The sequence below is a fragment of the Melospiza melodia genome, chromosome 3 (genome assembly GCF_035770615.1).
Source record: "Melospiza melodia melodia isolate bMelMel2 chromosome 3, bMelMel2.pri, whole genome shotgun sequence".
Lineage (NCBI taxonomy): Eukaryota > Metazoa > Chordata > Aves > Passeriformes > Passerellidae > Melospiza > Melospiza melodia.
In genome coordinates, this window is record NC_086196.1 from 137,812,950 (window position 1) to 137,839,807 (window position 26,858).

Consider the following 26,858-nt stretch of genomic DNA (forward strand, 5'->3'; position numbering starts at 1 on the left):
ACTCTCAATTTACTACCTTACTAAACTACAGCTGAAATTATTACAGTAGGCTGGCTGTGGGCTGACAGGCTGGCTGTGTGCAACCTCACATACAGGAGAGGAAAAGAAAGGGCCATTAATATAAATTTATGTATTTGTATATAGATACAGATGATATAGATATAGATATAAATAAATACAAATATATAGATTATATAGATATTAGATCTAGATATAGATTATTAGATATTATAAATAGAGATAGAGATAGATATAGATATAAATATAAATAAATACAAATATAGATATAGATTATTAGATATTATAGATATAGAGAGATAGAGATAGATAAAAATATAAATATAGATATAGATATAGATATAGATATAGATATAGATATAAATATAAATATAAATATAAATATAAATATAAATATAAATATAAATATAAATATAAATATAAACAAATATAGATATAGATTATATAGATATTAGATACAAATATATAGATATAGATTATTAGATATTATAGATAGATAGAGATATAGATATAAATATATACAAATATATATATAGATTATATAGATATTAGATATAGATATAAATAAATACAAAGACAGACATAGACATAGATATAGATATATAGACATAGATATATATATATATAGATATATAGATATAGATATGAAGGGAAGAAATACTAAAAAACCTCCGTCCTTCACCCACGAGCAGGGGCTGGGACACCCTGAGGAGTGGTAGAAAATCACCCTAGAGTTTCTGGATGTGTTTCTTCCCTCTCTCCTCCTTATGGCGTCCCCTGTCCAGGAGGACTCCCCAGCTGGTTGAGGCACAGGTGACACATCTTGGCAGGCCAGGTGAGGCTTTGGGGAGCTTTTGGTGTTTTATTGATCAGATCTGTGCAATGAACTGACTGTGCTGCAGAAATCAGCTGCTTTGGGAGAGAACTGCCACAAGGATTTGGTCCTTGTGCTCCTTGGGTTCCCCGTGCAGAACAGAAGCCACAGCGGAGCACAGACAGAGCTGGGAGCTTTCTGGGGCTAAAGGCAGCAGAGAGGAAGGAAGAAAAGCACAGTGGTGGAAGATAAAGCTGAACACTGGGAAAAAAATTGCCCTGGATGGTCCGGGAGCTGTGATTCAGCACTGGGGAAAACATCCAAGAGTTCTCAGCTGAACAAGGCCCAGGTTTCCCAGGCTGCCCACAGGGCAGGGCTTTAATCAGCCCTGGGGAGCCCTGACTCACCTCAGGGCAGCACAAAAGCCACGGATGTGAGTCAGGGCAGATAGAGAAAACCACAGACTTGTCAGCCCCTGGGACTGCAGCCCTGGTGTTAACACTTTAATCACATCACGTTCCAGTTCTGCTTTCTGGAAGCCACTAATAAAATAAATATCATTGATGCAGAGCAGAGGAGATGGAGAGCCAGGCCCTGCCCTTGCAGAACCAGCACCTGTTGGATGACTGATTTATATTTACCTAAATAAGACCAATTCTCCATTTGGATACAATTTCTTAACCAATGCAGAGGGGCAGAGTGTTTAACACCCAGAATGATTCCTGTCACCATTTAGAAGATGCAGTAGACACCAGCAGCCATTTAGTTTCACAAAATTGCTGCAGGATACAAAGATGCATCCCATATCCTGGCTGACAGCTTTAGCAAAAAGCCACACAGCCCTGCCAGGGCTCCTTGTTAACAATGTATTGTTCCAGTGACTCAGTGCACTGCAATGCTATCAGGTTTATTCACAGCTTTTCTGACAGAGTTTTTAGATTGGACACACAAATCTCTGCTTTTTAGAAATAAATAAATCTATGGGTTATTATTACATGGAGCATCAAAATTCCTGTTTTCTTTTCTATGGCTAAATATACAGAGAACTGCAGCAAAAGGACAGGACCTCAAAAACCCAAAGGTTCTTTCAATTTGCTAATAAGAAGACTCAAGAGCAGAAAAAATGACCAAAAATTGTAAACAGTGAATATTATAGTAAAGATGGTCAAAAACACGAAGCATCTCTGTAAGAACCATTGAATCAATTAGGACATTTTAGTCTGGAAAATAGTCCTTTGACATGGGACACGAGTAGGGATTTACAGAATTTTAATGCAAATGACAATGACATGAGCTGGCAGTAGGTGCAGTTACCAAAAAGAAATAATTTACCACACAAAGTTAAACTTTGAAATGCCTGGACAGAGGCTGAAAAAGCACAAGAGCTGAATAAACTGATGGGACACGAAGGACATTCCTGCTGGCTATGGCTGGAGGCAGGACAGACCCAGCCTCACCCAGCTCAGGTGTTCGTTTGCCACGTCCTGAGTCTTTAAAAAGTCTCCAGCATCTTCTGAGGGGAGCAGCAGCTGTGAGCAGGGATTCCACCTGGACAGGCAGCACCAACCCTCCCTGCCGTGTCCCAGTGCTCTCTCTCCCCCAGCCCCTCTCCACGGTGAGCAGGGAACAGCAGCTGTGAGCAGGGATTCCACCTGGACAGGCAGCACCAACCCTCCCTGCCGTGCCCCAGTGCTCTCTCTCCCCCAGCCCCTCTCCACGGTGAGCAGAGCCCTCTGTGAAGCACAGGAGGCATCAGACCCACACCGACGCTCACGGGGATGGTGCCACATCCTCACAGGAAGGGACCTGCTACAAAACTCCTGCACAACCTGGCTTTGCTGCCAAGCCAGGAAGTCTCAGGAGGTGTCTGAAGATGAGTTGTCTCAAAAGTATTTTTAGATTCCACGCCTAATGCAGTTATTTACGTATTTAGTGTCATGGAGAGAGTTTTGCCTAAGAATGACTTGTTGAGGAGTCCCCTGACACAGGTTATTTTGCCATTCTGCTCCATGGCAATCACAGACTGTTTCCAGCATCTCCTCTATTCCAGCTCCCTGCCCTTCCCTCAGCTGTCTCCTACTGACCTCAATCCATACTCCTTGCTTTAATCACAGTCTTCCACCCTAAAAAGGACTCCAAACATGAAATCCTTGTCTCCTGCATTCACTCCTCTGGGCACCAGCCCCACTAACCCAGAATGGCTCCTGGAGGTCAATGCTGAACCTGCTGCACACCACAGCAGGGCAATAAATGTTGCACAGGCCAAATGATGTCCTGGGGTGTGGGAACCCAGAACATCCCTCTGGCTGTCCAGGATGGCCAAACCCCTGCCAGAGGGCTCAGAGACCCTGGCACAGAGCCCAAAATGCCCCTGTGGGTTTCTTTATGAGCCATGGAAAAAATTACCAACTTTATATGAAGTTCAGCAAGCTACAACATTTTAGGCGGAATGATAGTGAAGTTATCATGGGGTGGAAAAGCAGATTTTTGGGGTTTTTGGTATGGGGGTTCAGGAGGCAAGATGGAGGGATCTGGGTGTGTCCAGCCTTTCTCCTTCTCCTTGGCCTCCATCTTCTGCTGTGATTGTGGCACTTTTGGATTGGTTCAGAGTAGAAGCTCACTGTCTGACATAGGTGATAGGTATTGGATAGTAATTGTAAATATTGTACATGTAGTTTTTAGTATAAAAAGATAACACTACTCTGGGGGCAGGCAGAGTGCCTGGACTGTCCTGCTGGACAGACCTCAGCTGGACAGGAGAAAGAATTTTATAGATAAGAAACAATAAACAACCTTGAGACTGAGAAATGAGGAGCCCTGACTCCTTCTTCAAGTGCTGGGCTGGGAAAAGAGACTTTGGAACTCTTCTCAGGGTCACTCTGAAAGCTAGAGACCCCGACACTGGGGGAAAGCTGTGCAGCCCTGGCCTTGTGCACACTGCACAGCTGTCAGCCTGAGACTCCCTCCTCCTTAGGACATGCAAAAGAGAAGGAGAATTCAATGGTATTGACTGACTGCAGCTCCTCGAGTCAGCAGCTCTGGCTCAGAGCACAGCCTGGGATCAGAGCTGTCGATGAGGACCTTGGCACAGTGTTGGTCAATACCAGCCCGGTTTGTCCTTCACGTGCCCCCAGTGCTGCTCCCAGTCCTGTTATTCACTGTGGAATTTTTCACAGGAGCTGTGTTCCAGCTGAGGGGAGTCCCTGCTGTGTTTGGCAGAGCACAAACATTTCCTGGATCCAGAAGTACAGAAATGCTGTATTACACAGGAAGAGACGCCTGAGCCCAGGACCCCCTGCAGGTACTGGCTGGGTATGGGAGAAATGAGGAAGCCACAAATAAAGCACAGGAATTCTCTGCCCTCCTCCCTGGGTACATCCACACCAACCTGATGACACAACCCAGTCCCTCAATGCATTATTTCATCCCTGACTTTTGTTAACAAACACTTTCAGTTTCAAGATTCATCATCGCACACGATCCTTAGGGAATCACCTGCCAGGACTGTCACAATAAACTCAATTCCTGCAGCTCCCACACTCACCTGCATTTTACAGCCTGTGCTAGAGCATCCTCCTGCCTTTCAGAGGCAATTCCCTATTTCAGTCTGGCCACCCCACATGGGCCAAGACATTCCAATTACTCAGAATTTACTAGCTGGAGTATTTACTCCCTCACAGTTGCGAGTTCTAAGATGTTTGCAGACACCTCATAAAGCACAGGCTCGTTATTACAGCCCATTAACACGCGTGCAAGGCATTTTAATGTGCAAAAATTCCCCATGAAATAAAGATTTTCTCCTCCACTTTCAGGGCAAACCTGCCATCCTTACCATGGACTGGGCAATGCTTTCCAGTGGTTTATTCCTGCTGTTTTCCACCCACCAGCCCAGCCAAGCCTCATTTGGCTGATTTCATAGCACTCATTTATGAGCAACCCCGGCATGTGCCGTGGCAGGAACCTCGTCCACCCTCCTCACTCAGCTCCAGCACCTCCAGCAAGGCTGGAAGAGCTCTGGGGAGCATTTCCACTCCTGATCCACACAGGAAGCCTCAGGTGACACCTTTGGAGCTGATTCCCCACAGCCCTGAGCAGAACTGCAGCAGTTCTCTGCTCTGCCACTGCAAGTGGGATGAGGACACAATTTACCACTTCAGGTAAAACTGGAGCACAGCTTCTCCCAAAACAAGAGTTAAGCCAAGGAAGATTGTACTTTCAGGAAAACACTGTCCAAGCATGCAGACTTAATGCTGTGCCCCAGTGGAGGCAATCTGAGGCTGACATCAGGCACCACAGAAAGTTTTATTCCTGAAATATGAAGGTACTCACTGTACACGGTGAGCAGCTGGCAAGCTGGAATCTGTCCCTCTTCTGCAGCCAGCTCTCTACTCATCTGTCTGGAGCCTGTTAGAGAGGGAAAAGAGCTGTAAATATAAAGTGACCAAAAAATTTCAACAAATTTTTTTACATCAAGAAGTGCCAGGATCTCTAGCTTGTCAGAGTGACCCCGAGAAAAGTTCCAAAGTCTCTTTTCCCAGCCCAGCACTTGAAGAAGGAGTCAGAGCTCTTCATTTCTCAGTCTCAAGGTTGTTTATTGTGTCTTATCTATAAAATTCCTTCTCCTGTCCAGCTGAGGTCCATCCAGCAGGACAGTCCAGGCACTCTGCCTGCCCCCAGGGTGGTGTTATCTTTTTATACTAAAAAGCACGTGTACAATATTTACAATGACTTCCCAATACCTATCACCTATGTTAGACAGTGAGCTTCTACTCTGAACCCATCCAAAAGTGCCACCATCACAGCAGAAGATGGAGGCCAAGAAGAAGAAGAAGAAGGAGAAAGGCTGGACGTGCCCAGATCCCTCCATTTTGCACCCCTGAACCCCCATTCTAAAAACCCCAAAATCTACTTTTTTCACCTTGTGATAACTTCACTATCATTCTATTTAATTTGTCGTGGCTTGCTGATCTTCATATAAGGTTGGTAATTTGCTCCATGGGTCATAATCCAAACCACAGAGGCATTTTTGGGCTCTGTGCCAGGGTCTCTGAGCCCCCTGGCAGGGGTCTGGGTAATCCAGGACAGCCGGAGGGATGTCCTAGGTCCTGACAAAGAAGCAGGCCAGGTAATCAATGCAAACCAGGCGCCCTCACCTCCCCAGCTCTGAGGTCAGGCACTCACAGCACCTGCAAAGCTCTCAGCAAGCAAATGCTGCAATGCTTGGAAACAACTGCAGCACCGGCTGCCTCTGGAGGCTGCTGAGGTCAGACCTGAGGCAGCCCAGGAGGAAAGCAGAGTATTTATACACGAGAGCAGCAGCAGAGCTTCCCAAAGCCAGTGGCTCCAGAGGCAGTGAATCACAGCTCTCTGTGACACTCCGGGTCCCCAAAGCACCATTACACACGCAGGGGAACAAATGTTTGTGCAGCCACGGTGCTGGAGGGTTGCATGGGCTCTGATCTGGAGTGCACCAAAGAAGTTCCCTTTAATATATTTGTTGTTTCAACACACTTTATCCCCTTAATGAGGCGCCACTGAAGTTCTGCTTAAACCCATTTTGATTAAGGAAAAGATTATCCATAGAATTGCCAGCAGTACGTGTTGGTGTACATCACACACAGACCAACTGTGCTTCAGGGAGACATTAAATCCCCGTTCAATTAATAGAGACACCTCTTCAAATGAGCATTAAATAATTCCCCACAATGTAGCACAACAACTGGCTACTCCAGTAAATTGGAATAGAAATAACTTCCCATCTCTCCACCAACAAAATCCCAATCAAAGCTTGCCCTTAAAACAAGAGGTCAGTGCAGAGGGATGGGGGGACAGGAATGTTACTACCTCAGTGCTATTGTGAGCTTATATTAAAAGCTCTTCATCAAAAAATTAAATGAAATTGATGCCTTTCATGTTTATCAATAACAGAGCTAATGGTTTTTATGTAAATGCCATTACTTCCAGCCAGATCTGCGAGAGACCGGAGCCACACAGCCCCATCTCCCCTGCAAGAGACTCCCTTCAGGCAGCCAATCTAAATGCAAATTACAGACAAATGCAAAACCAAGAGTTTTCTGGATGATACTGAACACATAAACCCAGGGACAAAGCAGAGATATTTAAGAGCAGCCCTCCTCTTCTGGAAAGACCTCCTGATCTCACGTTGCTTTTCTATCATGAACATCCATAAAAATTAAAGTATAATTTGGTTCTCATTTATAGTCATATTATTTACCAGCTTCTTCCCTTTCTATTGCCTTCAGCGTTAAAAAAAATAGGAGTGGAATGTTGTCCTGTAGAGAGAATCACCTCTCAGAGATGTTTCCCCCACAACAGGAGCATTCCATCACCAAGGATATTAAATCAGAGCCATAACAAAGCCCCAGCTGGATTTGCCAAGAACAAACTGCACTTCCACATTTTCAGGAGGAAATTTCTTCTCAGAATTGAGCTGTTTTGCAAATCAAGGAAGAAGGTGTTACTACAGGGTGGTTATTAAGAGGCAGAGACACAAAACTGTTGTCAGCACAAGGAGCACCATGTTCCTGTAGCATCAAAGCTTTCTCAACAACTCTTAAACCTGACCCCTACCTGGAGCACAGATCCAGCCAGGATTTTTGTCAGCACTGATTAAAACAAGGTTCTAATGGCAAGGACTGGCTCTGACCACCACAGGCAGCTCCACACCAAACCCCCGTCCCCAGGAGGAGCACAGGTCCGTTGAGGGATGCTGCTAATTAACAACGGGGGTGAGCACACGCTCGTTAGGCGGCCGAGGAGCTGAGAGCACTTTGTGTGTGTGTGCAGGAACACTCACAGAGCAGAACCCTGCTAATTAGCATTAATAACCGTGAGACCACTGCTGCAGACAGCTGCATTTTGGGAATCAGCCAGCAAGAAACCCTGCAAAGTGGGGGAGCAGAGGGACAACACAGCCCAGTGGGCGCCTGGTTCGCCTCTTTGGGTGTCTGTAATTAAATAATTTATCACTGTGCTCCTGTGTGACTGCGAGTCAGCGTGCAGCCTGTCAGTATGCAAAGCCTTGCTAAATCTGAAAGTCTGACTGCCTGTAGAAAGAAATTTTTTAAATTAAAAATCACAGCTCTGACTCTCTGACTGCTTTCTCTCAGAAACTTTTCTCATGGGCCAGCATTTCAGAAAATTCATCAACATCTTCTTCATGTTCTGTCTTACAGATCTATCGTTCTATACACAAAACCTCAGGACATCCCTCTGGCTGTCCTGGATTACCCAGACCCCTGCCAGGGGGCTCAGAGACCCCAGAGCTCAAGGCACCTGTGGTTTTGATTATGACCCATGGAAAAAATTACCAACTTTATATGAGGATCCTCAAGCCACAACAGTTTAAGTAGAATGATAGTGAAGTTATCACAAGGTGAAAAATAGATTTTTGGGGTTTTTAGAATGGGGGTTCAGGGGGCAAGATTGAGGAATCTGGGTGTGTCCAGCCTTTCTCCTTCTTCTTCTTCTTGGCCTCCATCTTCTGCTGTGATGGTGACACTTTTGGATTGGTTTAAGGTAGAAGCTCACTGTCTAACATAGGTGATAGGTATTGGGAAGTAATTGTAAATAATGTACACGTGGTTTTTAGTATAAAAAGATAACACTGCCCTGGGGGCAGGCAGAGTGCCTCTGTCTGACCTGCTGGATGGACCTCAGCTGGACAGGAGAAAGAATTTTATAGATAAGGAGCAATAAACAACCTTGAGAATGAGAACTGAAGAGCTCTGACTCCTTGTTCCACCACCAGGCTGGGAAAAGAGACTTTCTAACTCATCTTGGGGTCACTCTGACCAGCAAGAGGTCACAGGAACCTCTGGCTTTCGGTCCTGGATCACAGCCTGGAGTTGCTAAGGCTCCCTTCTCTTCCTTCCCTTCCTCCATAAACCTGGTAAAGCAAGTTTGGGGTCCTCTCTAGCAAAAGGAGCCCGGGACCCCAGCTTGGGCCTTGTCACCACACTGACCATGCAGGACCAACCCCTGAGAAAAGGATGGGGCTGTTCCAAACCCAGCAAATCTCCTTTTTTCCCCACTCTGGAGCAGCCGTGCGAGGCTGGGCGCTGTCAGTGCCAGAACCACTGAGGATTTCACAGCCACGTGTGAGCAGAGTCTGATTTCACAGCGTGCTCTGACTTCAGCTGCCAAACCACAGCCACAGCTGAGCTGTGCCTGCAGCAAAGCCACTGCCTCCCAAAGCCCCCAAACTCAGAGACAGCCACACACCCCCCATACACTCCATTGTCTCCCAAAGCCCCAAAATCAGAGACAGCCACACACCCCCCATTGCCTCCCAAAGCCCCAAAATCAGAGACAGCCACACACCCCCCATTGCCTCCCAAAGCCCCCAAAATCACAGACAGCCACACACCCCCCATACACCCCATTGCCTCCCAAAGCCCCCAAAATCACAGACAGCCACACACCCCCCATTGCCTCCCAAAGCCCCCAAAATCACAGACAGCCACACACCCCCCATTGCCTCCCAAAGCCCCCAAAATCAGAGACAGCCACACACCCCCCATACACCCCATTGCCTCCCAAAGCCCCAAAATCAGAGACAGCCACACACCCCCCATACACCCCATTGCCTCCCAAAGCCCCAAAATCAGAGACAGCCACACACCCCCCATTTCCTCCCAAAGCCCCCAAAATCACAGACAGCCACACACCCCCCACTGCCTCCCAAAGCCCCAAAATCAGAGACAGCCACACACCCCCCATTGCCTCCCAAAGCCCCCAAAATCAGAGACAGCCACACACCCCCCATACACCCCATTGCCTCCCAAAGCCCCAAAATCAGAGACAGCCACACACCCCCCATTGCCTCCCAAAGCCCCCAAAATCAGAGACAGCCACACACCCCCCATACACCCCACTTCCTCCCAAAGCCCCCAAACTCAGAGACAGCCACACACCCCCGGCCTCCACACAAAAGCTGCTGCTCGTGGCCTTGACCTCTGCCTTAACCAGCAAATGAAGATTTTTTGGTGGCAAAAGACTTCCAGCCACCACTTGAATTTTGCGATTTTGCAGTTTTGCAAAGGCAAGGAGCAAAACTGGAAATATTTCCCTTCCTGAGAGCTCCTGTTCTTTGCTGTACAATTCACAATGACACTAAACTTACTCAACATTATAATTTTTATTTCTCTGCTGTTCCTGCAGCAAAGCCATTTCCTCCCAAATTCCCAAAATCAGACAACCCAAATGCTGCTGCTCATGGCCTTGACCACTGGCTAAACCAGCAAATGAAGATTTTTTTTTTGGTGGCAAAAAACATCCAACCATCACTTGAATTTTGTGATTTTGCAAAGGCAAGAAGCAAAACTGGAAATATTTCCCTTCCTGAGACCTCCTCCTTTGCTGCACAGCTACACTAAACTTACTCAGCATTATCATTTTTATTTCACTGCTGCTCCTGCAGCAAAGCCATTTCCTCCCAAAGCCCCCAAAATCAGAGACAGCCACACACTACTCAAATGCTGCTGCTCATGGCCTTGACCACTGCCTTAACCAGCAAATGAAGATTTTTTTGGTGGCAAAAACTTCCAATCATCACCTGAATTTTGTGATTTTGCAAAGGCAAGGAGCAAAACTGGAAATATTTCCCTTCCTGAGAGCTCCTCCTTTGCTGTACTATTAACAACTACACTGAACTTATTCAGCATTATCATTTTTATTTCTCCTTCCTGTCATCACACAGCCTCACTTGCTGAAGCCCAGGGTTTTCCCTTTGCAAAGGTTCAGGTTTAAGCACAGCAAAACGTCTCTTAAACAGCCTTTTCTTATTTCCTTTTGTCAGAGGCTTCATGCTATGATGAATGTGTAGAAATGCAAAGCAGAAGTCCACAGAAAAAGAAGCCAGAGTGTGAGGTGGTTTTGTCTTATAAAAAAAGAGAGCCAGGATTGACTCACGCCTCATTAAAGAGCTCCAGTCTGCATTTCTATTAGATGCATTTAGACACCAATGGTTTAAAAAAAAATAATAAATTAAAAGCAGTTATGTTCTTAACACATGACCCTGGATCAGTCATGTGGATAGAAACCAAAGTGGGCACAGCAGATTCTCCAAACACAGGCATGGAAATCATTTTCGTGGTGCACATGACCTGTAACATTTCCAGCAACACCAAACTACACAATGGTGTGACAGAATTCAGCTGCTGCAGGGCTGAGTCGTGTCCCCACCATCCCTGTGCCCATCACAGCTGCTCCAGGAGATGGGAAAAAGGAGCAGAGTAATTCCTGATAATGAACACTGAGGTGGGGAAACTGAGGCATGGAAGAGGCATTTTCTGCTGTAATTCATTTCCAATCACAAATAAAACCCAGACAATATCCCATCTTCACTACCAAGCATCTTTGGCAACCCTGCTGTAGCCAAAGTGTCATCCACCTTGACACACAGCTCCAAGAGAAAATTTCTTTCCAAATGAAGAGCCAGTGCAGCTAATTCTGGCCTGCACAAAGCACTAATTACCAATGTAAATTATATCTCCCCAGCTTGATGGCAATGATAAACGATGGCCAATCATGTGGGCACAGCAGATCTCCAAACACTGGCATGGAAATAATTGTAATGGTGCACATGACCTATAACATTTCCAGCAACACCAAACTACGCAATGGTGTGACAGAATTGAGCTGCTGCAGGGCTGAGTCGTGTCCCCACCATCCCTGTGCCCATCACAGCTGCTCCAGGAGACAGAAGAAGGGAGCAGAGTAATTCCTGATAATGAACACACTCAGGCAAATCATGCAGCACTCAGTTTTTGGTGGGGAAACCGAGGCATGGAAGAGGCATTTTCTGCTATAATTCATTCCCAATCACAAATAAAAGCCAGACAATATCCCAGCCATCAGCTCCCTTCACTACCAAGTGTCTTTGGCAACTGCTGTAGCCAAAGTGTCATCCCCACCTCACACCCTGACACACAGCTCCAAGAGAAAACTTCTTTCCAAATGAAGAGCCAGTGCAGCTAATTCTGGCCTGCACAAAGCACTAATTACCAATGTAAATTATATCTCCCCAGCTTGATGGCAATGATAAACGATGGCCAATCGTGTGGGCAGAGGCTGGCACTGAACACAACAACGAGGCACACCCAGAGCAAGCATGGCTTGCAAACCACTAAACACACATTTGTGTGCTCTACGTGGGCAGCTACTGCTGTCCGGAATATTTTAACAGCAGAAAGTGCACGGGGGAAAGAAAAAACACCACCACAACATAAAAAAACCTGAGTACATTCCTCCTCTTAGTCGGAGCCAAAACTTAAGAAACAAGTAACATAATTACTTCCACACCAGAAGGAAAATAAACCCAAGAACACACAGAGGGAAAGAAACAAAACTTCCAAAGCAGATCTGCAAAATAGTTCAGGGCTTCTGTGCTGGGTAATAATTTCCCAGCACAAATCAGGAGAGTAAAAACTCCAGAGAAGCCAATTTTGGGGTGATGAACCCACAGCACCCCCTCCTCTGCCCCCTTCCCCACAAAGCCTGCAGAGTGGGTGCCCAAAATCCTGCACATCCTTCAGCACGTAACCACATCTCATTTTACCTGAAATGACCTTTTCTGGTGCGGCCAAAGAAAGAAAAAACATTTTCCTGCCTTTTCTGCATCAAGCACAGGAGAGAGCATCAACCCCACCAGCGCCTGCAGGTCTCACCTGTGCCGAGGTGCTGATCCACAAGAAATCCAACATCCCCAGAGGATTCATCCAGCGTGCCCAGCTGGGACAGCACCGAACCCAAAATCCTGGAGGGTTTTTGGAAGCAGGCAGGAGCAGGAGCAGAGCCTCTGTGCTCCATCCAGACAGTGGAAGCACGGCTGGGACACACTCACTCTTCACCACTCACTCTTCATGGATAAGTAAAAGCACTTTATGGAGAGCTTTTTTTTTTTTTGTTTTTTCCTTCCCTTCACTTTGTTTTAAATGGCTGAAGAATTTAAGAATTTCCTCTGTGAATGCTCCCAATTGTGGCTCACGCTGAGTTATTTTTAAAAGCACAGAACCAGATTTTCAAGGCTCTGAATGAGGAAATGCAAAGCTTTTATTAAGCAATAATAGCCCAGACAATGGTCACAATTTCCCAAGGGTCTGAACACGGCAGCTGACAATGAGCTTTACTCCTGCACAAAAAGCCCTTCACAGGCTCGGAGGGTTTGCTTTGTACGATCCAGGCTCAAGTTAGGGAGTTAAACCAGAAAGCTCTGTGGTTTTCAGTGTGATTTCCTCCAGCAATGCACATCTGAGCACAGATACAAAAATCACCGGGAAACGGAGCCATGGCCTGTCTCATTCCCTCCTTTGCTACCTGGACATCATCCCATCCAGCTGGACCTTTCCTTGTGTGAAAAATGAGTATTTTATGATTGGCTTTTCGCAAATATTCAAATGAATATTATCTGTGTTGTGTTAGAAAGTAATGCTGGATTCATTCTCTTAAGTAGTGTGGTAAATAGAGTTTTAGGTTATAACAAAATGTTAAAATAGAAACTATGCTATGTAGGATTTTTTTTTACAGAAAGGACTCGCAGCGAGATAGCAGCCACAGGACCCCTGAATCTTTCAGAGAAAAAGAATTTATTGCTCTCTTATCAGCAGAAATGAACTTCTTCCCACCTCGAAGGCGCTGTCAGGACTCAGAGGAAGAAGCTGAGGATGACCAGACAGAATCCTGTGTTTGAATGGAATTGATGCATCATGGATGAGGTGTATGAATATGCAACAGGCTGCTGTTTTCAAGGGTTAATCCTTTGTTAATGTGTGTCCTTTTTCGGGCTTGTGCTGCCCAGAAAAGGTACCCGGACATCCATAACTCTTTGTTTTTGTTGTCTCATATTGTCCTAATCCAAATTGTCCAAATTATTATTACTCTAATTATATTCCTATTTTTATAACCATTTTATTACTACGAAACTTTTAAAAATTTTAAAAACAAGTGATTGGCATTTTTCACACTTGGCAGATGGATCCCAGCTGACAAACTGGCCAATATTCCCAGGGTCAGGAGAGTGAAACAAAGCATTTCAGCTTTCCTCACTGATATCTGAACCACTCCAAAATGCCTCCCACTAAAATGTCACAGATAACTCTTCAAACCTCATACCTGCTACCACGAGGTAAAATCAGATCCAGCTGTCACATCAGCTCTTCTTTCTTGCAAGCAGGAAGGAGGAAGTTACAACTGTGAGGAGTTTGCACAAACCCGCCCAGCAGCCAAGGTTTGGCCATTTTCACTCAGCAGTGCCGGCCACCAGCAATTCCCAGCACACCTGGACCAGCTGGGCTGGCTCTCTCTGCAGCCAGCAGGAGCAGCAGGCACTGCTGGAGCACAGAAAATCACATTGCTTCAAGATGTCTGCTCAGGGAAAGGTGAACTGTGCTACAGAAAGGGGTGTTAGGAAAAGATGAACTGTGCTACAGAAAGGGGTGTTCTTCTCTGCTGGTTATAAAGCAGACCTCAAGCAAGAAAGGGGGAAAAAATAACTTGATCACCACACAGATCTGTAGAAAAAAAGTCTCCACCTAAATGTCTCCTTTCTGCTGTCCTAACCTTCAGCAGAAAAGCAGCTGACACCATAAATTCAGGAGCTCTTGCAACCAAAACAAGTGGATTTCTATCCTCCCAACATCTCTGCTCTTCCCTGTCCCACTGAAAGCACAGTGTGGCTGCACAGCAAACCGAGATTGCAACTGAACCCCACAAACAAGAATTGAGCTCAGATTCAATCTGAGCACTGCCCAAACTGCTCAGCCACACAGCCAGGACAGACCACAGCCTCCAGGGCTTGTGAAAACACTTCCTAATCTTCTGCAGACCTGTCAGTCAGCCCATAACCACGAGAGCTGGTGTGCCCAAAAGGAGGAAATACCTCAAACCCCTTCAGAAACACCTGCAATGCTCCTGCTGCTGGTGCAGCTCCACCCCTCTGTGCCTGCTGCTCAGACGTCCTGCTCACAATGCCAGGGCACTAGAAAATGCTTTCAGGTTTGTCCACAACTTCCTGGAGGAAAGGAAAAGGTGTTTTGAGGATTAATTAATGAGAAATATGCTTTGTCCCCCTTGCTTTTTTCAACCTGGCAGTAATTGGCCATAAGGCAACAGCCTCCACCATCCTCTGCCTTTTTTACTGAAAACTTCAAGGCCAATGAAATCCCTGAACTTGGCTTAAAATGCTACTGAAACATAATTAATTGTCTCCTTGTGTGTAACACAGCTGTCCATGCCTGTGTCCAGACCAGTGTGCAGAATTCAGGATTTGTTCAGAAAATGGATGCACTCAAAGATTGAGGATACCAAAAGCACCCAGATTTGGCCATTCAGAGAATCCCCAGAAGCACTTTTTGTGCAGCAACATCTGTAAATCAAAGCATCTTTTTATATACCCTCATAATCAAGAGATTTCAGACTTCCTGCTCACAATGCCAGGGCACTAGAAAATGCTTTCAGGTTTGTCCACAACTTCCTGGAGGAAAGGAAAAGGTGTTTTGAGGATTAATTAATGAGAAATATGCTTTGTACCCCTTGCTTTTTCCAACCTGGCTATAATTGACCATAAGGCAACAGCCTCCACCAAACCATGCTCTGTCTTTTTTACTGAAAACTTCAAGGCCAATGAAATCCCTGAACTTGGCTTAAAATGCTACTGAAACATAATTAATTGTCTCCTTGTGTGTAACACAGCTGTCCATGCCTGTGTCCAGACCAGGGTGCAGAATTCAGGATTTGTTCAGAAAATGGATGGGCTCAAAGACTGAGGATGCCAAAAGCACCCAGATTTGGCCATTCAGAGAATTCCCAGAAGCACTTTTTGTGCAGCAACATCCGTAAATCAAAGCATGTTATTTTCCACCCTCATAATCAAGAGATTTGCTGGATTATCTGGAGCTGTGTCTGCCCATGACAGACGAAGCTGTTGAAGCTCACTGCAGCTGCTGAAAGGCACACTCAGGCAAAGAGCCCGAGCAGTGAACTCGGTGCTCACTCCCAATTAGGAAAACTCTCGGTGTGACGAGGAAAGAGCCCCTCAGAGGCAGGGGAGTGGCCACAGGTGACAAATGTGCAGGCCAGCAGAGGGAGGAGCAGGCTGCCGTCCATGAGAAACCAGAGGGGAGACAGCAGAACTTTAAAAGGCAGCTTTGCCAGCGAGCACAGCCTCAATTAACAAGCTGTATTTGCAAGGCCAGACTCCAAAATGCTCCTCAGTAGCCAATCATCTAAGCCATGCTAAAGACACACCATTATAGCACAGAACTGGGGATCAGCTGGCTGAACTAATCCCAGGCAGATGCTAAAACTGCCAGCAAATAGGTCAGTAAAGTATCCCACAGCATGCAGGGCTCTGGCTGGGAACACTCACACACCACTCCTGCACCTGTGGGAAGGGTTTGGGAGGTTCCTCCCAGCCCCAAATCCATTTATTAAATATTTCATTCTGTGGTTCAGGGGAAGGGAAGTCACAGCCCACCTCACTGCCAGGAAGCCTTTTCATTGTTACCTTTCCAGGTGATGTTGGGCAGAAGTAATTCACTCAGGTAGGAGCAAAAATGCCTTTGGGCATTACTGACAATTCCAGACTACTCCAACCAGAATAGAAATCAGATGTGGAGACTGTATTATAAAACTCTGCAAATTACTTAAATCAAGCCAAAAGGGACAAGGTTAAACTAAGATTCCTTTCTTGCTCTGCCCTCCACATCTGTGGAGTGCACATGACAAAATTAAATACAGCTGTGCACTTTCAGATGCAGCACAAGTCATTTATTAACCTACACAAGGTCCAAACACAAAAGCATGGGCTGAGTTATCCCAGGTACTTTTTAAAGCACTGCTCTCAAAAGAGACTTGTGACAGATTCCATCTTTGGCAAGATTCAGGACTGTGTCTTCCTGAGCCTCTGCTGCCATCAGTGACCTTTACAGTAACACAATAAATATTTTAGCATATAATGAATTTGCTGCATTACATTTGCTCTTTGGGCTGTTGAAGATCAGCCAGGAACCGATCGATTGGAGGCACAAAGCTCCCATAAAACTGAGAGTTACAATGGAGGTCTTACTACCTGCAGCAAAGAGAAAAAAAAGGTGTTGAAAAAAACCCCAAACCAACTCATGAGCTCTCCTTTTACATAAAATTCCATCAGATTCACTGTAGCAGCCCTGAGATCCCTGCAGTCACTCAAGCAGGACTGGCCCCAAAGCTGCATCTTTATTGTTTTGAATTCCAAGATTCGTTTCTGCCAGCAGCAAAACTTTCAAAAACAACCTCAAAAACCCCCCAAACTTCCCAGGAGTTTGAGGGACAGGCTCTGAAACACGAGGGAAGCTGGTTGAGCTCCAGTTCTGCCATCAGCTCTTTTGGATCACTCAGATCCCTTCAGACACCTGCAGCTCCATTTCTCTGCCTGCTTGGAGGTGTCAGGGCTTTGTCGTTCTGCAGCAGCACCTCAGGAACACGTGGAGCTGTTCACCTGCACAAAGGCAGCAGATACCAGCCCTGTTGATCTGTGCCAAGACCTCAGCCAGCCAGATTGCCTCTTTTTTTTTTTTTTTTTTTTTTTTTTTTGGATCTCATTTTTAGTAGATTTAGAAAAATCATCCCAAGGGTATGGCAAGGGACCAGAATGTGGAAGATCATTTCATGGCATCTGTAATAGCACACAGTTAACAACACCACCTCAATTTCTGTCTGATGACCTCACTCACTGGGAAGGGTTTTTATCACCCTCGGTATCTTTGCAAACACTCCCCCTCCCTGTCTCCACCAAGTCTTTCCTCACTGCCACAGAAGCCCAAGGCTTCTCTCTCCTCCCCTAGAGCTGCAGTCAAGGTGAGATCTTCATTTCCTCATTTCCTCTGCCATCTGCAATGAAACTGGCTCCACACCTGTGCCAAACAAGCTGGAACTACACCATTAATTTCAGCTTAGTCAGCTCGCCCTACAGACTAAGTCAATATTTGACAGATATTTAGCAAAGACTACAATTGATTTAAATTCAGCACATTGTGCCCAGCAGAAGAGATACAGCAGAGATGAGTCTGCTTGAGGGAAAATGAGGGAAAAACACCAGATAATCAGATTTCTTTTGGATGGAGACCTCCTGTTACTATTTAAAATAAAAAAGGGGGTTAGGGATAGAAAGACCAGTCCCAAAGCAAGGCTGCTTCCCGAGAAACACCCAGCATTCCCGGGAGTGAGAACATCTCAGCTTTCAGAGAGGCAGGGTTGCTAAGGCAAACAAACAAAAGGCTCCTTGTGTGCAGCCCACAGCTCCTCAGCACATCCCAGCGCTGCTGGGGCAGCCCATCCACGGAGCTCCAGCTGAACCCAGGCTCCACGGCCAAGCCGTGCCCCTCTGAGCAGCCCTCCAGAGCCATTTGGGGTTTCTGGTGTCTTCCCAGCTGCTGCACAGCTGGCAGGGAGCAGGGAAATTCTGAGGAAAAGGATTTATGTGAAAACAATGCCAAAGAGGAAGGAGTCAAACCAGCAAGAAGGAGTGTGGGGAATAAAATTATAATAAACAGAACAAATCGAGCACGACTCCACCATGAACTGCAAGTGGTTCTCTACTCTTAGTTTTCAACCACAGAAAAAAATAAACCACGGTTTATTTGAGGTGAGGGGCGGATCAGCTGCAGGAGAGCCCCTGAGCTTCCCAGCCCTCACAGAATTTTGGTGAGACTCTGAAATCCAGCTGTTTGAAAGCAGCACAACCCAGCAGATCTCAGTGCTGTGAGTCAGATGCTCTCACAGATGGGAGCTCTCCCCCAGTTCAGCGTCAGCACAAGGAGCCCTCAGAGCAGGAAAAGCTGCTGAAGCCACCCCACGTGCCAGGCTGGGTAATGAACCCCCAAACAGGCTCACCCCACACTGGGACGGCTTTTAAAATGAAGCTGCTCCAGGTTTGAAGTTGGCATTTTTTGCTTTTTGATAGAAAAAGCCAGAGAAGATGGAAGCAATTCCTTTAAGTGTCACTGCAATTTCTGGTGTCACATCTTCCCTCCACCAGCACAGGCAGACACTGCAAATCCTGGATGTCTCCAACCCTGCTGGCTGCCAAAGCCCTGTGCTTACACCACGAGCTCCGGGAAATGGTGCCAAAATTGAGGATTAAAGGAATAGGTCAGTGAAGAACTCCAATAAACAGAGCATCCCAGGGAGGAGGAGGAGGGGGAGCGTGATCCAAACCTTCCTCTTCCTCACCAAAGCCCCCTCCTGTCAGCAGACACCAAGCACTGCACAGACCAGAGCTGCCACCAGCAGAGAAAGCTGCTCTTGTAATTTTCACGCTTAAAAAAAAAAAAAATAAAATTAAATGTTCCTTGTTTTGTACAAAAACTGGCTGGGAGAGGAGAGTCCCAACACCAAGCAAACACTGCACAGGCTGCAGGACGAGGAGTCTCCCACCCAGCAGTGCCCCAGGGACCCTGCAGGGAGTGAATCCTGCTCGGCCAAAGGAACGAGGCTGCAAAGAGACACCGATAAACAACCCCGTGGTGCTGCAGCTCACCAAAGGGACGGCTCAGGGTTTCCATTCAGTCACAAAGTAAAGCTTGAAACCAAAAAGATGCATATCAAGGTTTATAGGTTTTCTCTTGCCCCTGGACACAGTCTCTGGCTGCAGAAGCTGAAGGAAACCTCACGGTGTGGACACACAAATGAACCCTGCATCTGAAAGCAGAGAGAACAAAGCTCTGGTGGATGCGTGTGGGAAATTGGGCAGCCTGACAGATTTCACCCGGCTTTATCCCCTGGCAAATCAGCTACTGTTTAAACTGGGAGCTTGGGCATTACATCATCTGTTTGCAGAGAAGGGTTTTTTTAATTTCTAATTTTTTTTTTTTAAAGCTCAACCATTATTGTATTCACAGCTTGAGGAACATTGCTCATTCCAAACAAACTCAACGAAATGAAGGGGTGGATGAAGCTCTTTGCAGGAGCAGGGAAGCACACACCTAAACTGCTCTGCAAGTTCAAACAGTGAAAGATCTTATCTGGAATTTAGCAGGAAATATGGAGCCCCTCAGGTTTGTCTGTTCAGATCCAAGGATGAAAAACTCAATTTTTCAAGTCAGGATGTGCAAAACCAGCCTGATGAGGAGGCTGGAATCACTGAGCTGCTGCTCATTGTGGCTGGGTCCCATTTGATTCTTTCTGTCGTTTCTGTCCCCTGTGGAAACAACTGCAGGGTTCAGTCCTTGGGGACACCACGCTGCCTTGAGGGATCAGCCTGAGGGGAAGGGAAACTCCAAACTGAGCTAGTGGGCATAACTCTGGCATCTGCTGTCTTGTTCCAGCTTGGACACTCATTCTGAGATTGAATTTTCCCTTGAGAGATGCCGATGTCCATCAGTGCAATTTTCTCCTCCAGAGCTGGCAGAAGCTGAGTTTTGCAGCATCTGCTCCTTGGCAAGGCTCTCCCAGAGTCTCCTTTGGTGTTTTTGGAGGATCAGGCTCTCCCAGCCCCAACAAGTGCAGCTCCAGCAAACACAGAGAGCAAGGAGCTGCCGTGTGCAAACCTGAATGCTCGGAGCTTTCACACAATGTGTTTGTCTGACCTTCGCTCTCTGAGGGTTGTCAGATTTTGAAGTGGAAAAAAGGCAGAATTTTCAAAAGGGAAAAAGGAAGAACCATTGGTGTCATCCATGAAAAGAGCAGGTTTCACACAGAGTTGGTGTGGAGCAGGGCCCTCAGGTATTGGACATTTTCCTACAAACCAAACCCACAGTGGGCTCTCACCACAACCCCGTGGCATTGAGGAACCAGATTTCACAACAGCTCTGCTAAAACTTTGTAAAAAAAAAAAAAATTATAATCTTTTTTTTCTTTCCCTAACCCTGGCAAGGTTCCATTATCTAATCACATTACAACCTCTAAAGCTGAAAAAGAAAAAAAAAGCAAGCAAAAAACCCAACATAACACAAACCCAAAGCAAACCCACAAATGAAACCAACCAAAAACCCACAGACCTTTCATCATCACGTCTCTAGACATTCAAAAATACAGCAAGAATTTTCTCCTTCAATTAAGAAATAAATAAATATTTATTTTGTAATAATACCCAGGATAAACAATTCTGGCTTAAAAAAATGCGGGCAAACAACCACAGCAAAAAGTTTCAAAAATTTCATCTATGGAACTCCTGTCAAACAGAGCTTAACCTTTAAAAAAGCAAAAAAACAGTAATGCACACAGAAAAACAGGCTTTGCTGTCAGAATGTAATTAAAAAACTCAAAACAACTCAATTTTGCTCTGTATCAAGACTGCCAAGAGCTGATGTGGGAGAAAGTCAAGCAAACAAATTTTCTCTCTGAGATTCCAAAAGGTCATTTCAAACAATTACTAAAACCCAGTACTGCAAACAACAAATGCCAGTTCTTTTTGGGGGTTTTTTCAATTTACAAGATATCTTTACTGCTCCAGTTATTACCTGGGAAGAATAATAATCCCAGGGATTGTGCAGATGATTAAATAATTGTAAGAATTACTAAGGAACCATTAAAATTGCATTTCAAAGAGAATTGAGAACTGTTTGTTTCTTCTTCCTCTGCTTTTGCATAACAGTTCCCAAAAAAGTCTCATCTGCAGCTCAGCTTGGGCCAGGATGGAGACATTCCACTGGACAGGAAGTGAGGGACGTTATTAATTTCACTTCTCACAACAGAAAAGGAGAATTCATAACAAAGAAACATCGGAATAAAAAGTCAGGCAATAAAAAGAAGCCCCAGATTTGTACCCAATACACATTTTTCCAGTTGTCTTGTTACCAAGAACCTTCAAAAAGTGGCATTTTCCTCTCTCAGTGCCACTCCAGCCCCACTGACAGGAAGTGCCTGTGTCAGCACAAAGCTCTGCTGAAAAATGAGCATCTGATTCTGGTGACCTTCACAGTCACATCCAACAGCCAACTATTGCTGTCCATTCAGTGTGCTCACCCAGAACAAGTTCATTAAATCACCCTCCTGGTCCTGAGCACACCTGGGGCTGCAGGGAACAGAAAAGGTGCAGAAAGGTAAAGGGAGCACACCTGGGGCTGCAGGGAACAGAAAAGGTGCAGGAAAGGTAAAGGGAGCACACCTGGGGCTGCAGGGAACAGAAAAGGTGCAGAAAGGATGAAGGGAGCACACCTGGGGCTGCAGGGAACAGAAAAGGTGCAGGAAAGGTAAAGGGAGCACACCTGGGGCTGCAGGGAACAGAAAAGGTGCAGAAAGGATGAAGGGAGCACACCTGGGGCTGCAGGGAACAGAAAAGGTGCAGAAGGACAGAGGGAGCACACCTGGGGCTGCAGGGAACAGAAAAGGTGCAGAAGCACAAAGGGAGCACACCTGGGGCTGCAGGGAACAGAAAAGGTGCAGAAAGGTAAAGGGAGCACACCTGGGGCTGCAGGGAACAGAAAAGGTGCAGGAAAGGTAAAGGGAGCACACCTGGGGCTGCAGGGAACAGAAAAGGTGCAGAAGGACAAAGGGAGCACACCTGGGGCTGCAGGGAACAGAAAAGGTGCAGAAAGGATGAAGGGAGCACACCTGGGGCTGCAGGGAACAGAAAAGGTGCAGGAAAGGATGAAGGGAGCACACCTGGGGCTGCAGGGAACAGAAAAGGTGCAGGAAGGATGAAGGGAGCACACCTGGGGCTGCAGGGAACAGAAAAGGTGCAGAAATACAAAGGGAGCACACCTGGGGCTGCAGGGAACAGAAAAGGTGCAGAAGCACAAAGGGAGCACACCTGGGGCTGCAGGGAACAGAAAAGGTGCAGGAAAGGATGAAGGGAGCACACCTGGGGCTGCAGGGAACAGAAAAGGTGCAGGAAGGATGAAGGGAGCACACCTGGGGCTGCAGGGAACAGAAAAGGTGCAGAAGGACAGAGGGAGCACACCTGGGGCTGCAGGGAACAGAAAAGGTGCAGGAAAGGATGAAGGGAGCACACCTGGGGCTGCAGGGAACAGAAAAGGTGCAGAAAGGATGAAGGGAGCACACCTGGGGCTGCAGGGAACAGAAAAGGTGCAGAAATACAAAGGGAGCACACCTGGGGCTGCAGGGAACAGAAAAGGTGCAGAAATACAAAGGGAGCACACCTGGGGCTGCAGGGAACAGAAAAGGTGCAGAAGGACAGAGGGAGCACACCTGGGGCTGCAGGGAACAGAAAAGGTGCAGAAGGACAAAGGGAGCACACCTGGGGCTGCAGGGAACAGAAAAGGTGCAGGAAAGGTAAAGGGAGCACACCTAGGGCTGCAGGGAACAGAAAAGGTGCAGGAAAGGTAAAGGGAGCACACCTGGGGCTGCAGGGAACAGAAAAGGTGCAGAAGGACAAAGGGAGCACACCTGGGGCTGCAGGGAACAGAAAAGGTGCAGAAGGACAAAGGGAGCACACCTGGGGCTGCAGGGAACAGAAAAGGTGCAGGAAGGATGAAGGGAGCACACCTGGGGCTGCAGGGAACAGAAAAGGTGCAGAAATACAAAGGGAGCACACCTGGGGCTGCAGGGAACAGAAAAGGTGCAGGAAGGATGAAGGGAGCACACCTGGGGCTGCAGGGAACAGAAAAGGTGCAGAAGCACAAAGGGAGCACACCTGGGGCTGCAGGGAACAGAAAAGGTGCAGGAAAGGTAAAGGGAGCACACCTGGGGCTGCAGGGAACAGAAAAGGTGCAGAAATACAAAGGGAGCACACCTGGGGCTGCAGGGAACAGAAAAGGGGCAGAAAGGATGAAGGGAGCACACCTGGGGCTGCAGGGAACAGAAAAGGTGCAGAAATACAAAGGGAGCACACCTGGGGCTGCAGGGAACAGAAAAGGTGCAGGAAAGGTAAAGGGAGCACACCTGGGGCTGCAGGGAACAGAAAAGGGGCAGAAGGACAGAGGGAGCACACCTGGGGCTGCAGGGAACAGAAAAGGTGCAGAAGGACAAAGGGAGCACACCTGGGGCTGCAGGGAACAGAAAAGGTGCAGGAAGGATGAAGGGAGCACACCTGGGGCTGCAGGGAACAGAAAAGGTGCAGAAATACAAAGGGAGCACACCTGGGGCTGCAGGGAACAGAAAAGGTGCAGGAAGGATGAAGGGAGCACACCTGGGGCTGCAGGGAACAGAAAAGGTGCAGAAGCACAAAGGGAGCACACCTGGGGCTGCAGGGAACAGAAAAGGTGCAGGAAAGGTAAAGGGAGCACACCTGGGGCTGCAGGGAACAGAAAAGGTGCAGAAATACAAAGGGAGCACACCTGGGGCTGCAGGGAACAGAAAAGGGGCAGAAAGGATGAAGGGAGCACACCTGGGGCTGCAGGGAACAGAAAAGGTGCAGAAATACAAAGGGAGCACACCTGGGGCTGCAGGGAACAGAAAAGGTGCAGGAAAGGTAAAGGGAGCACACCTGGGGCTGCAGGGAACAGAAAAGGGGCAGAAGGACAGAGGGAGCACACCTGGGGCTGCAGGGAACAGAAAAGGTGCAGAAATACAAAGAGAGCACACCTGGGGCTGCAGGGAACAGAAAAGGTGCAGGAAAGGTAAAGGGAGCACACCTGGGGCTGCAGGGAACAGAAAAGGTGCAGAAGGACAAAGGGAGCACACCTGGGGCTGCAGGGAGGACAGAAGGGTGCTGGGACAGCTCCCTGACACAGCTCAGTGGCTGTGGCACTGTCCCACTGCCCATTTCCCACCTGCCATTACTCCTGTGACTGCCAGGAAAGGGGCTGGAAAGCTGCTGGGGGGAACAGGACCTGGGGGAGGTGGTCCACAGGCAGGTGCCCGTGAGCCCAGGTGTGCCCAAGGCGGGCAGAGAGGCTGGTGGCATCAGAGCTGGCCCAGCTCTGGGGTGGCAGCAGGGCCAGGGCACTGCTGGGGCACCTCCAGCCCTGGGGACAGCTCTGGGACAAGGACATTGAGGGGCTGGAGGGTGTCCAGGGATGGGAACAGAGCTGGGGAAGGGGCTGGAGCACCAGGAGGGGCTGAGGGAGCTGGGGAAGGGGCTCAGCCTGGAGAAAAGGAGGCCCAGGAGGGAATTTTTCCCTCTCTGACATTCCCTGATGGGACAGGGAAGGCAGGAGGGATCAGGCTCTACGCCCAGGAACAGGGGCAGGATGAGATGAACGGCCAGGGCAGGCTCAGGTTGGATAACAAGGAATTTTTTCACTTGAAGGGTTGTCCAGCCCTGGCACAGCTGCCCAGGCAGGGGTGGAGTCTCCATCCCTGCAGGGATTTAAAAGCCCCATGGATGTGGCACTTGGGGACATGGGGCAGTGGTGGGGGATGGTTGGACTCCATGATCTCCAAGTGCTTTTCCAATCTAAACCATTCTCTGATCCCCCTCCAAGGACTCTCCAGCATGAAACCAGCCCTTGCCTTGTGCTCCCTGCCACCAAGGGGACTCCCCATCTCCTACCAGAAATCCCTCAAGCACTTTGCTGTTGGATTTTCAAACTGGGATTGTTCAGACAGGGACTGCAAAGCTGAGAGAGGGAGAGGGACCAAGGCCACTCCTTCAAGCAGCAGCCTGTGAAATCAGCTCACCCATGTCACAAATTTTAAATCTGAAGGTCAGCGTCAACAAGTACCAGGCAGTGCTTCCCTGCCTCACAGGCACTCTGCCATACACTCAGACACTATGGAAACCTTAACCTGTATATCCTGAGCAGGAGGAGGAGAAGGAGGTGACAGAAAAGCTTGGATATAATTCCCTCTCTCCTCAAAAGACTCCACATAAACACACAAACAGCCTGAACAGGGAGATCTCTTGATGCACATACAACAGCTTTTGGTAACCAGGCTAAGAATAGGTACAGGGACAGCAAAGTGCCCAAGTGAGACTCCCCTGCACAGGAACACCGAGCTCACAAGAAGCATTCCCAACACTGCTCCTGCTTTAATCGGTTTGGAGGAGGGGAAATTCACTTTGGTTCTTTCTCTAACACTCGCTCCATTGCGTTTGTCAGGCAGCTGCCCCTGTGTGTCCCAGGGAGAGCTCCGGGACCGGGGCTCGCCTGCCGGCGCACGCGGCACAGATCAGAGACGGGCACGGAAACAGGAGCCAGACCTGTCTGCACATTCCAGTCACTCCTTCCCAGGCAAAGGAATTACACAGAGACAGAGTCAGAGCAGAGCCTGGCTCATGCTGCTGTCAGCTACCCGTGGAGAGGCTCCTGGCACTGCCACCTGAGCAATGGCACCTGGAACACGAGCTCAGTGAAACGCTCGGCGCACACCAAAACATCTTCCCCAACATCTCGTTTATAATTCTGTAGCTTGGCCTTTCTAATCAAAATCATCGTTGTCCCAACAAAGTAAAAGTCATTTCCAGAGAAAGAGCAGGTCTGATCCCTGAGGGATGGAGGGACATCAGCTTGTGTACAAAATCCTTGAGGTACCTGCCAGCTCCAGCTCAATCCCCACTCCTAACTAACTACACCCTTGAGACGCTGGCAAAAGGCTTCCTGCTATTCATCACTGCCACAAAGTGAAAACAGAGGCAGAAAACCCTGGAGGCAAATGCAAGAAACCAACTGCAGGATTTCTTTGAATATTTTTTTATTACATCTTGATTTTTGTTAAAAATTCTCAGAGTCACATCAACAATGACACCTTGAAGATGTTACTAATTTACAGCTTTCCCTGTGAAGAATGGCAGCCTCAAACCTGTGTAAAAGGTAAGGAGTGCGAGTTTGTGGACTATCACAGAGTCCAGCAGCAAAAAAACCAAAACGCTTTTGGGTCCAGCAAATCTGACCTGCTCTGCTGGAAGGGAACAACCTCAGAATCAGCTCCACCTCCTGCTTTTAACAACCACCCCACAAGATCAGTACAAGGACAGCTCTCCCCTTTCTCCAGGTCCTTGGTTTTGTTTGGGATGCACCCTTGAGAACTTTGCAAGGCAAGGCTTAACAGCTAACTGTCAGCTGCCACAGGAATTAGTGGCACCTTTCCAGGGCATCCATCTCTGGCTGCTTTTCCAATAGCTGGCTCCTCCTCAATGCCCACATTCCAATGGTGGCACACAAGGTAGGCGGCAGATTCATTT

General features: G+C 47.4%; 1 protein-coding gene across 3 annotated transcripts in view; it reads right to left on the minus strand.

Moving 5' to 3' along the window:
- The window catches only part of EXTL3 (exostosin like glycosyltransferase 3), a 138,943-nt gene that overhangs the window by 106,121 nt on the left and 5,964 nt on the right, over positions 1 to 26,858 (minus strand). For 2 of the 3 annotated variants that reach the window (XM_063153198.1, XM_063153200.1), the window contains exon 2: positions 5,162 to 5,236. The gene's annotated coding sequence lies outside the window, so the exon portion shown is untranslated. Of the gene's footprint in view, positions 1 to 5,161; positions 5,237 to 19,370; positions 19,551 to 26,858 lie in introns of those variants that run through there. The other variant, XM_063153199.1, reaches the window with a different exon arrangement.